Genomic DNA, 12167 nt, shown 5'->3' on the forward strand with positions numbered 1-12167 from the left:
CTCATATGTAACAAAGAGATTTTCCTTGATAACTCTTCACACCACAAAAATAAAGCAAGTTCATCATGCTGATTAGGAGTAATTTCATCATCACAATACAAATTTGCAGCACTCATGGGGTTCAAATTATCATTGGAGGAGCATTGAAAATTAAAATGTCCCACTCCATGGCAAAGTTCACAAATAAAAGGATAGAGGGCACAAACTTTTTTACCAAGATCATCTAGAGCCCTAAACCACTTTCTAGTTTTTTCATTAATATGATGGATGCAATATTCATCTTTGATTTGATTAACTCCACAAGGTCTATGCATTCCACAAAAATTAACATGCTTATAGGAAATAGCATTCTTAGGAGTTTGAGCATGCTTATTGCAATCATTAACAACAATTTCATTCTTCATGCAAGCCTCTTTAAAAGGTTCATGACACTTATCGAAATTCTTCTTAGGAAATTCAAAATGAGAGGCAAAAGCTTTATAAAGATTTGCAGCAACTTGAGAGTCAAGACCATAAGTAGCACTCATATTTCGGAATTTATCAGTATCCATAAAAGCTTCAATGCATTCATAATCGTAATTTATACCTGACTCTTTACCTTTGTCGTTCTCCCAATCTTCAGCGTTCTCCTGAATCCGATTAAGAAGGTCCCATTTAAACTCTTCTTTATTGCGCGTGAATGATCCAGAACAAGCAGTATCCAGCAACGTTTTATCTTGGAAAGTAAGTCTTGCATAGAAATTATCAATGATGATATTACCAGGAAGCTCATGATTGGGGCATTTGAGCATTAAAGACTTCAATCTCTCCCATGCTTGGGCAATACTCTCTCCATCATGAGGTCATAAATTATATATTCGGTTTCGGTCTTTGTGAATTTCACTTGGAGGATAGAATTTAGAATAAAATAGAGGCACAATATCCTTCCAATCAAGAGAATGCTCATCCTTCAGCAGTTTATACCAATGCGTCGCTTTACCAGACAACGACATAGAGAATAATTTCTTCTTCACTTCATCCATAGAGATACCTGCATACTTGAATAACCCGCATAATTCATGCAAAAAGAGTAAATGATCTCCAGGATGGACAGTTCCATCCCCTTCATAGCGGTTATCCACAACACGTTCAATAATTTTCATAGGGATTTTATATGGAATACTTTCAGTAGGTGCATTTAAAATATCACAAGCATCATTAGAGTTATCGCATATGGGAGATAAAGTATTATCAGAGCAAATTTTCTCCCCTAAAGATGGGAAGCTAAAAAGATCACAAAAACTAGCTTCCCCAAGCTTAGACTTCTCCATAGCATTAGCAGTAATTGCATTCATACTAATAACATCGCTACTAGCATGCAAATAAGGTTCCATAGGTTTTTTAATTTTCGCATCAAACAATTCTAACTCAGGAAAAAGATTAAGAAGCTCATTGTTATTTTCCATTATGCCTTACTAGTGTAAAACAAGAAACAAAAAGATGCAATTGCAGGATCTAAAGGAAATAGCTTCGAACACTCACACAATGGCAACATAAAAGTACTTGGTTACCTGGGACCGGAGTATGAATGCCTTTTACCTTTCCTCCCCGGCAACGGCGCCAGAAAAGTGCTTGATGTCTACGTGTGCTTCTATTCTTGTAGACAGTGTTGGGCCTCCAAGAGCAGAGGTTTGTAGAACAGCAGCAAGTTTCCCTTAAGTGGATCACCCAAGGTTTATCGAACTCAGGGAGGAAGAGATCAAAGATATCCCTCTCAAGCAACCCTGCAATCACAAAGCAAGAAGTCTCTTGTGTCCCCAACACACCAAATACACTTGTCAGATGTATAGGTGCACTAGTTCAGCGAAGAGATAGTGAAATACAAGTAGTATGGATGTATATGAGTGGTAATAGCAATCTGAATAAAATATGGCAGCGAGTAAACATGCAACAAAACAGTAAACAAACGGAGATTCGATGCTTGGAAGCAAGGCCTAGGGATCCTGCTTTCACTAGTGGACACTCTCAACTTTGATCACATAATAAAGCCACTCTACACTCCTTTGTTGGATGATGAACACCACTACTTGTGTAGGATTACACGAACCCTCAATGCCGGAGTTAACAAGCTCCACAATATTCGATATTCATGTTTAAATAACCTTAGAGTGCACGATAGATCAACACAACTAAACCAAGTACTAACATAGCATGCACACTTTCACCATCACACTATGAAGGAGGAATAGATCACATCAATACTATCATAGCAATAGTTAACTTCATAATCTACAAGAGATTACAATCATAACCTACGCCAAGTACTACAGGATGCACACACTGTCACCATTACACCGTGGAGGAGGAATAGAGTACTTTAATAACATCACTAGAGTAGCACATAGATGATATTCAACTAGATCACATAAAGAGAGAGATGAACCACATAGCTACAGCGGAGCCCTCAGCCTCGGGGGAGAATTACTCCCTCCTCATCATGGAGACAGCGATGGCGGTGAAGATGGCGGTGGAGTTGCGTTCCGGGGGCACTTCCCCGTCCCGGCAGGGTGCCGGAACAGAGACTTCTGTCCCCCGAATTAGAGTTTCGCGATGGCGGCGGCTCTGGAAGGTTTTCTCTGGTTTCGTCAATCCGGCTCGAGGATTTAGGTCAGGGACGACTAAATAGGCGAAGAGGAGGAGTCGGAGGGGCCACGGGGTGGTGACACAATAGGGGGGCGCGCCCCCCCTTTGGGCCGTGATACGTCTCCAACGTATCGATAATTTCTTATGTTCCATGCCACAGTATTGATGTTATCTACATGTTTTATGCACACTTTATGTCATATTCGTGCATTTTCTGGAACTAACCTATTAACAAGATGCCGAAGTGCCAGTTGCTGTTTTCTGCTGTTTTTGGTTTCAGAAATCCTAGTAAAGAAATATTCTCGGAATTGGACGAAATCAACGCCCAGGGTCCTATTTTGCCACGAAGCTTCCAGAAGACCGAAGAGTCAACGAAGTGGGGCCACGAGGTGGCCAGACTATAGGGCGGCGCGGCCCAGGTCTTGGCCGCGCCGACCTGTAGTGTGGGGCCCTCGTGTGGCCCCCTGACCTGCCCTTCCGCCTACTTAAAGCCTCCGTCGCGAAACCCCCAGTACCGAGAGCCACGATACGGAAAACCTTACTGAGACGCCGCCGCCGCCAATCCCATCTCGGGGGATTCAGGAGATCGCCTCCGGCACCCTGCCGGAGAGGGGATTCATCTCCCGGAGGACTCTACGCCGCCATGGTCGCCTCCGGAGTGATGTGTGAGTAGTCTACCCCTGGACTATGGGTCCATAGCTGTAGCTAGATGGTTGTCTTCTCCCCATTGTGCTTCATTGTCGGATCTTGTGAGCTGCCTAACATGATCAAGATCATCTATCTGTAATTCTATATGTTGCGTTTGTTGGGATCTGATGAATAGAGAATACTTGTTATGTTGATTATCAAAGTTATGTCTATGTGTTGTTTATGATCTTGCATGCTCTCCGTTATTAGTAGATGCTCTGGCCAAGTTGATGCTAGTAACTCCAAGAGGGAGTATTTATGCTCGATAGTGGGTTCATGTCTCCGTGAATCTGGAGGAGTGACAAGAACCACTAAGGTTACGGATGTGCTGTTGCCACTAGGGATAAAACATTGGTGCTATGTTCAAGGATGTAGTCACTGATTACATTACGCGCAATACTTAATGCAATTGTCTGTTGTTAGCAACTTAATACTGGAGGGGGTTCGGATGATAACCTGAAGGTGGACTTTTTAGGCATAGATGCATGCTGGATAGCGGTCTATGTACTTTGTCGTAATGCCCAATTAAATCTCACAATACTCATCATAATATGTATGTGCATGGTCATGCCCTCTTTATTTGTCAATTGCCCAACTGTAATTTGTTCACCCAACATGCTGTTTATCTTATGGGAGAGACACCTCTAGTGAACTGTGGACCCCGGTCCAATTCTCTTTACTGAAATACAATCTCTTGCACATCGTGTTCTCTTTTCTGCAAACAATCATCATCCACACTATACATCTAATCCTTTGTTACAGCAAGCCGGTGAGATTGACAACCTCACTGTTTCGTTGGGGCAAAGTACTTTGGTTGTGTTGTGCAGGTTCCACGTTGGCGCCGGAATCTCTGGTGTTGCGCCGCACTACATCCCGCCGCCATCAACCTTCAACGTGCTTCTCGGCTCCTACTAGTTCGATAAACCTTGGTTTCATACTGAGGGAAAACTTGCCGCTGTACGCATCACACCTTCCTCTTGGGGTTCCCAACGGACGCGTGTTGTACGCGTATCAGGCCGCACCGCCCTGGCGTCTGGTGGCCCTGTGGGCCCCCTCTGGTTGCTCTCGGGTGTTCTGGAAGCTTCGTGGGAAAATAGGATGCTGGACATTGATTTTGTCCGATTCCGAGAATATTTCCTTACTAGGATTTCTGAAACCAAAAACAGCAGAAAACAGGAACTGTCACTTCGGCATCTCGTTAATAGGTTAGTTCCAGAAAATGCATCAAAACGATATAAAGTGTGTATAAAACATGTAGGTATTGTCATAAAAAAAGCATGGAACATAAGAAATTATAGATACGTTTAAGACGTATCAGTACGCAACTTTCATTAAATTTGATCCTTTTCATCTGAGCAAGTTAAGTACCCCAGAAAAATTCGTCTTTAAGGACTATTCTGTTTTGACAGATTCTGTCTTTTATTTCGCATTGCCTGTTTTGCTATGCTTGATGGATTTCTTTGTTCCATTGAATTTCAGTAGCTTTGTGCAATGTCCAGAAGTGTTAAGAATGATTATGTCACCTCTGAATATATGAATTTTCAATTATGCACTAACCCTCTAATGAGTTTGTTTCGAGTTTAGTGTGGAGGAAGTTTTCAAGGGTCAAGAGAGGAGGATGATACAATATGATCAAGAAGAGTGAAAAGTCTAAGCTTGGGGATGCCCCCGTGGTTCATCCCTGCATATTTCAAGAAGACTCAAGCATCTAAGCTTGGGGATGCCCAAGGCATCCCCTTCTTCATCGACAACTTATCAGGTCACCTCTAGTGAAACTATATTTTTATTCAGTCACATCTTATGTGCTTTACTTGGAGCGTCTGTTTGCTTTTGTTTTTGTTTTTGGTTGAATAAAATCGGATCCTAGCATTCTTTGTATGGGAGAGAGATACGCTCCGCTGTTGCATATGAACACATGTGTTCTTAGTGCTACTTTTAATGTTCATGGCGAAGGTTGGAAACTGCTTCGTTCATTGTTATATGGTTGGAAACGGAAAATGCTTCATGTGGTAATTGGTATAATGTCTTGAATAATTTGATTCTTGGCAATTGTTGTGCTCATATAGATCATGTTTAAGCTCTTGCATCATGTACTTTGTACCTATTAATGAAGAACTACATAGAGCTTGTTAAAATTTGGTTTGCATGATTAGTCTCTCTGAGTCTAGATATTTTCTGGTTAAGGTGTTTGAATAACAAGGAAGACAGTGTAGAGTCTTATAATTCTTGCAATATGTTCTTATGTAAGTTTTGCTGTACCGGTTTATACTTGATTTTGCTTCAAACAACCTTGCTAGCCTAAGCCTTGTATTGAGAGGGATTACTTCTCGTGCATCCAAATCCTTGAGCCAAAAAACTATGCCATTTGTGTCCACCATACCTATCTACTACATGGTATTTCTCTGCCATTCCAAAGTACATTACTTGAGTGCTACCTTTAAAATTCTATTCTTTGCCTTTGCAATATATAGCTCATGGGAAAATAGCCTTTAAAACTATTGTGGTGAAGAATATGTAGCTATGTATCTTATTTCTTATAAGTTGCTTGTTGAGCGGTAACCATGTTTCTGGGGACGCCATCAACTTTTACACCTTTGTTGAATATCATGTGAGTTGCTATGCATGTTCGTCTTGTCTGAAGTAAGGGCGATTTTCATGATCAAATGGTTTGAGTATGCATATTGTTAGAGAAGAACATTGGGCCGCTAACTAAAGCCATGAATCATGGTGCAAGTTTCAGTCTGGACACAAATCCTCAATCTCTTATGAGAATATTATCTGTTGTTGAATGCTTAAGCATTAAAAGAGGAGTCCATTATCTGTTGTCTATGTTTTCCCGGTATGGATGTCTAAGTTGAGAATAATCAAAAGCGAGAAATCCAATGCGAACTTTCTCCTTAGACCTCTGTACAGGCGGCATAGAGGTACCCCTTTGTGACACTTGGTTGAAACATATGTTATGCAATGATAATCCGTGTTAATCCAAGCTAATTAGGACAAGGTGCGAGCACTATTAGTATTCTATGCATGAGGCTTGCAACTTATAGGATGTCTTATACATAACACATATGAATTATTACTACCGTTGACAAAATTGTTTCTATGTTTTCAAAATGAAAAGCTCTAGCATAAAAATAGTAATCCATGCTTCCCTCTGCGAAGGGCCATTCTTTTACTTTATGTTGAGTCAGTTTACCTATTTCTTTCTATCTTAGAAGCAAACACTTGTGTCAACTGTGTGCATTGATTCTTACATGTTTACCTATTGCACTTGTTATATTGCTTTATGTTGACAACTATCCATGAGATATACATGTTGAAGTTGAAAGCAACCGCTGAAACTTATATCTTCCTTTGTGTTGCTTCAAAACTTTCTACACTCCGTCACCAACAACCTTCACGTGTTCCTTGACTCCTACTGGTTCGATAACCTTGGTTTCTTACTGAGGGAAGACTTGCTACTGTACGCATCACACCTTCCTCTTGGGGTTCCCAACGGACGTGTGTTAACTGCACGCATCAAGAGCCTCACAAATTTCTGCTCTAAGAAGGACATTAGTATTTGGAGAGAAAAAAAATACTAGATTTTTCCGAGCTAACCATTTGTCCTGAGTTTTCACAGTACGTATCCAAGACACGTTGTAAGGAAGTTGCATTGTTCATATCAGCTTTCATGAGGATTAGAGAATCATCAGCAAATAAAAGGTGTGAAACTGATGGTGTGAAACTTGATATCTAACCGACCTAACACAAGCTATCATAATAGAAATCCATCTTTCAGAGAATCCCATCTTCTGCATCATATTTTCAAGGAAAACTCATTCAACTATGTCATAAGCTTTGTGCGTATCAAGCTTGACTGCACAGGACCCATTGCTCCCTGATCTCTTATTTTTTATAGTATGAATGCTCTCATATGCCACAAGGACATTATCAGTAATAAGGCGGCCGGGGACAAATGTACTTTGCGTAGGATAAATAACCTCAGGTAAAATTTGTTTAAGACGAAGGGCAAGCATCTTTGAGATAATTTTATAGATGACATTGCATAGACTTATTGGACGGAATTGAGTGATAAGCTTAGGATTTTCTACCTTGGGAATTAGGGCCACCGTGGTATCATTCCATCCATTAGGAATCAGCCCAAAATTCATAACTTGCAATATCTCTTGTGTGATCTCTTTGTTGGAGATATGCCCAAGAGGCAATAATAAAGTGGTTATTATAATATATCTTTGTGTTTATGATAAATGTTTGCATACCATGCTATAATTGTATTAACTGAAACATTGATACATGTGTGTTATGTAAACAACAAGGAGTCCCTAGTAAGCCTCTTGTATAACTAGCTTGTTGATTAATATATGATCATGGTTTCGTGATCATGAACATTGGATGTTGTTAATAACAAGGTTATGTCATTAGATGAATGATATAATGGACACACACCCAAATAAGCGTAGCATAAGATCACGTCATTAAGTTCAATTTGCTATAAGCTTCCGATACATAGTTACCTAGTACTTCGACCATGAGATCATGTAAATCACTTATACCGGAAGGGTACTTTGATTACATGAAACTCCACTGCGTAAATGGGTGGTTATAAAGATGGGATTAAGTATTCGTAAAGTGTGAGTTGATGCATATGGATCAAGAGTGGGATTTGTCCATCCCGATGACGGATAGATATACTCTGGGCCCTCTCGATGGAATATCGTCTGATTAGCTTGCAAGCATGTGACTAGGTCATAAGAGATGACATACCACAGTACGAGTAAAGAGTACTTGTCGATGACGAGGTTGAACAAGGTATGGAGATACCGGTGATCAAACCTCGGACAAGTAAAGTATCGTGTGACAAAGGGAATCGATATCATATGAAAATGGTTCAATCGATCACTAAGTTATCGTTGAATATGTGGGAGCCATTATGGATCTCCAGATCCCGCTATTGGTTATTGGTCGGAGAGAATTCTTGACCATGTCTACATAGTTCACGAACCGTAGGGTGACACACTTAAGGTTTGATGCCATTTTAAGTAGATATGGAATATGGAATGGAGTTCGAATATTGTTCGGAGTCTCGGATGGGATCCATGACATCACGAGGAGGTCCGGAATGGTCCGGAGAATAAGATTCATATATAGGAAGTCACTTTCCAAGTTTGTAAATGATCCGACGCATTTATGGAAGGCGCTAGAATGTTCTAGAACCTTCCGGAAGAAATCACCATGGAAGGTGGAGTCCCGGTTGGACTCCAGCAACCCTAATCAACCAACCAAGTGGGAAGGTGGAGTCCATGGTGGACTCCACCATCTTGGCCGGCCAAGAAGGAGGGAAAGGGAGGAGTCCCTGTCCCTCTAGGTTTCGTCCATATGGAAGTTTTTGAATTGGGGTCTTATTCGAACACTTTGGGCAAACCCTAGGGATTTCACCTATATAAAGAGGAGGAGAGGGAGGGGGCCAGCTACACCAATCCAGCCGCACCCCCCAAGGGCTCCCAGTCCGGCGCCCCCTCTCCCCAAACCCTAGCCGCCTCCCTCCTCCCACTTCTCCCGTAGAGCTTAGGCGAAGCCCTGCCGGAGATCTCCACCGCCACCGACACCACGCCGTCGTGCTGTCGGGATTCCGAGAAGGATCTACTACTTCCACTGCCCGCTGGAACAGGGAGAAGGACGTCGTCATCAACACCGAACGTGTGACCGAGTACGGAGGTGCTGCCCGACTGTGGCACCGTCAAGATCTTCTACGCGCTTTTGAAAGCGGCAAGTGATCATCTTCATCAACAACGAGATCTAATCTCGTAGGCTTTGGAAATCTTCGAGGGTTAGTCTCATGATCTTCTCGTTGCTACCATGTTCTAGATTGGATCTTGGCTTGTTATTCGTTCTTGCGGTAGGAATTTTTTTGTTTTCTATGCTATGAATCCCATCACTCTTCCCCACATATACTCCAGATTTTTTTTTTGTAGAAGATAGCATGCAGCCCATCCTGACCAGATGCTTTATAGTCACCACTACTAAACGCTGCCTTTTTAACATCTTCAGCAGTAAACGGGGCATCTAGATTCTCATTCATTAAGTGAGTAACTCTCGGCCGAATCTTCTCCAACACGGCTGGATCAATATCCTGTACGTCAGAGGTGAAAAGATTAGTAAAATAATTGAGCACAAGCGGTTTTAGCTCATTTGTACCTTCCACCCAATTATTATTATCATCCTTCAACTTCTTGATTGAATTCTTCTTTCTTCTAGCCGATGCAAAATTGTGAAAAAACGTAGTATTTTTTGTCACCATGTTAGATCCAATTAGCCCTTGAACAATTTGACCAATAAACCTCTTCTTGCTCGAGAAGGAGTTCAATAAGGTTCGCCATCTCCTTAGCTTTAGCCTCATTTTTATCCATCAATTGACCTATCATTGCCTCTTCTAGTTCACGTTGAGCTTTACGTAGTCTCTTCTTCGGTTTTTTGAGAACATTCGCATCCCACTCATGCATGGCTGCATGCATGCAGCTTAGTTTGGCTAAAACTCAACCCGGATTTGAGACAGCAGCCTCCCACGCCTGTTCAACCACTTGCCGGAACCCAGGCTCCCGCAACCATTTTGCTTCAAACCGGCGTGGTCCTTCTCTGTGTGCCAGGTTCTCTGGTTTAAACTCCGTATCTAACAGTATAGGACGGTGATCAGATTTTATATATCCAAGATGTTGCACTATGGCACCCAGATGCATAGTAATCCATGCACCATTGGCAACCGCCCGATCAAGTCTTTCACGAATCCTCCCCCGCTTCCAGGTAAATGCATCACCAATGAAACCCAAATCATCCAAATTACAGTCATCAAGGACATCTCGGAACGCCTACATATAGGAGTCAGGCCTTGGATTACCTCCTTCCTTCTCATGAGAAAAAGCTATCTCATTAAAATCACCAATAATAGTCCAAGGAAGTGTAGAATTTTTGTTCAGTTCTCTAATTTTATTCCACGTTTTATACTTGTCCTCCCATCCGGGTTCTCCATAAATACCGCTTAGTCTCCAGACTTTCTCTGGTGATTCAATAACTTTGACATCAATATACTTTGGATCTGAAAAATCTGCTGTATAACAATCTCTTTTCTCCAAAGAAGCAACACGCCAACACTTCTAGTAGAACTAGGATTAACAATTTTCGAGTCCATTTGCATTCTCCTTCTCAAACATTCTTCTGGATAATCATCTAGATGTTTCTCTGACAGGAACATTACATCGGGATCATATTGCCTTCGTAGGTTCGAAAGCGCGTGAACTGTTGGGTCGTTCCCTAAACCCTGACAATTCAAAGATAATATTTTCATTGCGACTAGACAGACTCCTCTCGGGAACCCGCCGATCCTAGTGAAGTGGAGTTAGCTCCTACCTTCTTCGAACGCTTCTTCCTTTAATTATCAGCCACCCCTACTGGAGGTTTCTTGGGTGGTATAGTTTTTCATCTATCAACATCGCAGCTAGTGCCCCAGTACTAGCTCCATTCTTCTCCTGCTCTTCTTCTTCTGTCTCGGTTGACATTTGCAACCTCCTTTTTGCACCGGGATCAGAGATATGATCCTCTGTCATCACCACATCAGGAGTTTTAATGGGGCTTGTTGTTGTATCCTGCAGATTTTCATCTACCTCTTTATCTCTCAACTGTCGAATAGCATTATGCCGCCAACTAGCGGGCAGTCCAGACCCACGGCCACGACTAGGGGCAAAGGGTTCATTGGGTTCCATGGCATGTCCTCCCGCATCATACATCCCACGGCCACCCATCGAACGTCCTCTACCGCCCCGGTTGCCTCGATTACCACCAAAAGCTACCCGGCCATGCCAGGTATCTCTATCAGCTTTCAAAAAGTCTCCCCACTTCAATTTGCTTTCCTCATGTTCACCAGTACCACATTCAAGATAAGTATGACCGACCATGCCAAAAGCCCACAAAACTTAGGTATTTTCTCAAATTGGATCTTGAAAAATTCTCTTTGTCCAGCTCTCGATATGAACCTTGCTAAGGGTTTACGGAGATCAAGTTTTACTCGCACTCTGATGAAATCTCCCAAACCATGCGGTGTTTTGTCCACCTCAGCTTCAGATCCCACTTTACGTTCTACCAAGTTTTTCACCAGGGATTCTCCACGATATCCATCCGGTAATTTATGAACTTGAACCCAAACAGCCAGGAAATTCAGATCTACAGTCAGGCGATGCCAAACCGTCATATTCTTCAAAAGTGACTGCGTTTTGGCAAAACAGCCATGGACATCCATTTGTAATCTTCGCCAATCTCCCAAGCAAAAGCATTGAATTGTGAATAGATTATTCTCTAAAGATCTGAATTTTCCGTTTGATCAGGCAATCCCTGCCACTGCCAAACTCAACGAGTCTCTAACTCATCGATCATCCTGCATGCAGGGTTCGCACAATTGGCACGTGTGGGTGAAGAAGCTACACGGAAAGGCGAGAGAGGCGGTCAAAATACGTAGCCCTCGCAGCAGTCCTCGCAGGCCCTGCTCGTGCAACTCACGTCACATGAGCACATGACATTCTGATGTAAAACCCCGCCGGGCCTACGGCCCTACCACTCATAACTGGGCCGATTGGACCTACTAATCAATGGGGCCGAGTGGACGGAAGCATGGGTCGATCATAAAATTATTTTTGGGCCATTTTTGTAGACAACACACATTTGCACACACCAAAAATCTGATATAATACCACTCTTTCTTGAATACAAGGCCACTACCAAAAATATGATTCTCATCTATACAAGAAAACTACTTCATGAAAAGAATTAATCAGATTTCTCTCTCGTATAATGATGTTTATTAATGTGAA

The sequence above is a fragment of the Lolium perenne genome, chromosome 3 (assembly GCF_019359855.2).
Source record: "Lolium perenne isolate Kyuss_39 chromosome 3, Kyuss_2.0, whole genome shotgun sequence".
NCBI lineage: Eukaryota > Viridiplantae > Streptophyta > Magnoliopsida > Poales > Poaceae > Lolium > Lolium perenne.